This window comes from Micromys minutus (assembly GCF_963924665.1).
Source record: "Micromys minutus genome assembly, chromosome: 18".
NCBI lineage: Eukaryota > Metazoa > Chordata > Mammalia > Rodentia > Muridae > Micromys > Micromys minutus.
Window position 1 is genome coordinate 37,600,781 of NC_137953.1, and position 4,333 is coordinate 37,605,113.

At 39.8% G+C, this 4,333-nt stretch overlaps 1 pseudogene across 1 annotated transcript; it reads left to right on the forward strand.

Moving 5' to 3' along the window:
- The first annotated feature begins 3,376 nt into the window (after positions 1-3,376).
- On the forward strand, positions 3,377-4,112 carry LOC308432552 (zinc finger CCHC domain-containing protein 9-like; annotated as a pseudogene). The gene has a single exon. The product of its transcript is annotated as a zinc finger CCHC domain-containing protein 9-like (transcript).
- Positions 4,113-4,333: the final 221 nt, after the last annotated feature.

Genomic DNA, 4,333 nt, shown 5'->3' on the forward strand with positions numbered 1-4,333 from the left:
CAAAATAATGTCAATTTTATATACTCTGCTCAATCACAGGTTGTTGAGTCTAACACATGTGGAGAGGCATCCTGTGTTGTTTGATGAAGAGAGAAATGGAAAACAATTAGCAAAGAGCACAGTCCAGGCATAACTCTCAATTCTGTGCAGTTACTGGCTGCACAACATAGGATATGTTACTAAATCATTTTGGAATTATGTCTTATCTGTTAAACTGAGGGAAATGGCTTTTTTTTCAAGTGCTGTTGCACAAAACAAGGTGATATTTGGGAAGCACTGGAGAGAATTTTAAGCATCACATATCTTTCCTTGACTTTCACTCAGTCTTCTGAAAGCTATGACTAATGTGGAAAGAATATACCTGTGGAGGCCATGACATCAAAACAATATGTTGATTAACAAATGAGCATTCGATTGTAATGACATTAGTAACCTCTCATACTCAGGTTTTCCTCATACTCAAGTGTATTTCACACACATACACACATGTGTGTCTGTATTTCTATTAGAGTTGCTCTAATGGGCTTTGGAATTCATGAATAGTAGTTACAAGTTTAAATGATGCATACTGCATCTGTTTACTCTTTTTTTTTATTTGAGCTGATATGAGAGCGAATACCATTCCTTGAGTGTTTTTTTTTTTTCTTCCCACAGAGCCCGAAGAGCTTTAAAATCATGATAAACAGTAGATGATTTAGGGAATATAAAAATGGTTCGAGATAGATGAAAAAAATCTTGATTCTTTCTAGTAATAATAATATTATCATAATTCTACAGTACTTTATAGTGGCATCCATAAAAAGGAAAAATTGATTTATTTAGGTTTTTTCTCTTGTGTGGGTTTTGGAGCAAAGGTTGTGGATTTCTGATTACTAGAAAACTATAACTGCTGTGGAGATAAGACAAGATAACAGCAAGAGACTGCTCTTTTCTGAAAAGGAAATGAAGAAGGACTAGACCCAGAGGAAAGGGAGTTGGTGGGGGAAACCTGGAAGGAGTTGAGAGAGGAAAAACTGTGGTCTGGACTTATGTGAGTAGAATCTAGTTTCAGTAATAATTCAAAAAATAAAAAGATAAAACAAAAGGATATACTGCATATTAATCAAGCTTTCCAGCCTTTTTGTCTCTCTGATTTCTCTCCTACCACAAATATGGTTATAAGAGTTACAGGAATGAAAAGATCAAAAGTTCTATACAAATATAGAAATTTTGAATTTTTAAGGAGTCCCTCCTAATGTGAAGTTTATGACTCAATGTCTGAAAATGCCAATTCCATCTTTGGAACATTGGAGAGCATTCATTGCTCAGAGGTTGACCCTGTGTTTTTCATTCAGTGTCCTGATTTCTGAAACCTTTCTTCCCTTCAGACCCAGCTTTGCTAAGTGGCTACATTTCTCAAAAGATCCTTTACTCACTGTGGTACCAGAGCTGTCTTTGCTTCAGAGAGGTGATCACATTTAGAAGAAACTGCACTGAGCAGCTTGGTCTTCATGTGGATCCCAAACAACTGGAGTAAGGGCTATCCCCAGTGCTGCTGCCTGTATTTGAGATATATTCTTCTAGCTGGGCTGCCTTGTCTGGCCTTAGCTGGAGAGAAAGCACCTAGCCTCACAGAGACTTGATGTGCCAGGGTAGTGGGATACCTAGGAGTGTCCCCACCTGCTCAGAGGTTAAGGGGAGGGGAACAGGGAAAGAATTGTGGGAATGGGTAACCAGGAGGGGGAGTGAGCAGCATGTAAAGTGAATGAGTAAAAATTAATCAAAAAAGAAAAAAGAAAAGAAGGAGGAGGAAAAGGAGAAGGAGGAAGAGGAGGAGGAGGAGGAGGAGGAGGAGGAGGAGGAGGAGGAGGAGGAGGACCTCACTGAGATCAAAGAGCTTTGGTAGGTTAGACTTGAAAGTCTTACTTCTTCTAGTGGCTTTTCAGAAAGACTTTACACATATGCAAATTCTCACTATTCTGCTGATGAAGACTAATGCAAGGTATGGGGCCTGCATGGTAGTGGAAACACCATCAGGGTAGGTTTTATGGTGAACTTATCTTCTTCAAGCTCTCCCTGATTATCTCCAAGGGTCCCTGAGGGGACAATAATGCACAAGCCTCATATTTAATGTTCACAAGGAGAACAAAGTGCTGGTTATCATTCTGTCTCTGCTCCTATGGGCTTAGAGAAAAGAGCGGAGAAGTGATGATGATGTAATGCATCAGTACACAGTAACTGCTTCCAGTAAGAGAAACATACATGCTACTGAGCCCATGATACAGATTCTGCTTCTAAAGTTTCTGGGTGACAACGGGTCCATGAGTCCTCATCTTGTCTCATAATGGATCAAGTAAGGCTTTCAAAGAGCAGAATTTGCATCATCCTCATGCTTACTCATGAGATAATGCCAACATGGATTTTGGTAGATTTTTTTAAAAAAATGTATATGGAACTGCTCACACAGCAATTTATATATATATATATATATATATATATATATATATATATATATATATATAATTTATAATATGTGTATGTATGTATGTATATATATGTATGTATATATATATATATACATATACACATATACATATATATCCCCACAGGCCATTTAATATAGTGCTTGAATTGGATAAAAGATGTTGTAAAAAAAGAAAAACAGAAGCCAACATTAAGCTGCCCTTGAGATACTGTGGCTGAATCCCCTGAAATTCAGACAATAGAATTTATCTAATCCCCGTGCAATGAAATTGGTGAGCAAGGGGCATGTACTTATATTCATGAAATAAAGTATAAATGAAGGATCCTGCAATGTTTTCTGATTCTCTTTTATGTGTACACAAAGTGTGTGTATGTGTGTGTGTCTGTGTGTGTTGGTTAGGTAAAATTTTGTAGAATTATAACTGAGACTACTAATCAGAATACAGTTCACTTTTTGGTAGAAAGAGATTCATGCTGTTAATCTGTGGGCCATGTGTTCAGTTAACAACCAGAAACAGAAAAACCACCTCTGCCATTTTGCATCTCAGCAGGAAAGAACATATTCAAAGGTCAGGGTTTAAGAAGAGTATGTGTTTAAACTTGATGGATGTCATGTGCTTGTCTGAGATACACAAGGGTTTTGAACAAGAAACTAGCTATACTATTCTGAATTTTATTAGAGATACCTGGGTAAAAGATATGCATTTTGGATGTGAGTGATTGTTAAAGCCTTGGTTATAAAATGTATAAATTAAAGATGTCACAGATGTGAAGTGACCAGATATGATAAACGTGAAGATCATATATTGTATGATAGGTCACATCATATCAGATGACTAGTGGTTAAGAGACATGATATAAGAGCTGCTCTGGAGGATTCACACGGGATTAATTAAGTACCTCTGATCCAACCATGACTAGGTGGGTTAGAGTCTTCAAATAGTAAGAGACCCTTGTCTGCAACATCGTGGGACGATATGAAGAAGGGATCTGCTGAGAGAGCAACCCAAACCCTCCACGTCATAAGCAGTGTCAAATCAGTGGGCATCCCTTAGAAACGATGCACCTCAAGCAAAACGCAAAAAGAACAAGAAGAAAAAAGGGTGTACGAATGAAGATGTGAACGGGTTCATGGAATACCTGAAGCAGAGCTCACAGGGGCTTCACAATGGACAGCTGATAGCAGCCGACAGCCGGGAAGAAGGACAGGCGTCAAAGAAGAATGCAGTGATATGTTTCCACTGCCGACAACCTGGCCATGGAACTGCCGACTTCCCAGCTGCACTAGAGTCAGGACATGGGCCGCGGCATTTGTCACCGCTGCGGGTCCACGGAACACGAGATGACGAAGTGTAGAGCTAACGTAGACCCTGCGCTTGGTGAATTTCCTTTTGCAAAATGTTTTGTCTGTGGAGAAATGGGACATCTGTCCAGATCCTGCCCCGAAAGTACCAAAGGAGTCTATGCTGATGGTGGCAGCTGTAAACTCTGTGGCTCTGTGGAACATTTCAAGAAGGATTGCCCTAAAAATCAGAACTCAGATCGCAGTTGGTCGCTGGGTCAAGGGGATGAGTGCAGACTACGAAGACCCGGATGTGCCCAAGCCGCAGAGACCTAAGACGGAAGTACCCAGAGTTGTTAATTTTTGATAAGAATTGGTACAGTTGTCAAGTACCATCTCAAGGTTACTTTCCGAAGCAGGCCTTTAGAGATTAAGTCTGGGAACGTGTGGAGGCAGCCTGTATTATAGACATGACTCTGACCTTTACGGGGGCCAGGTCGCCTACACTCCATCAGAAAGCACAGAGTGATTAACTATACCCTTTAGATCTCTCTCTCTCTCTCTCTCTCTCTCTCTCTCTCTCTCTCT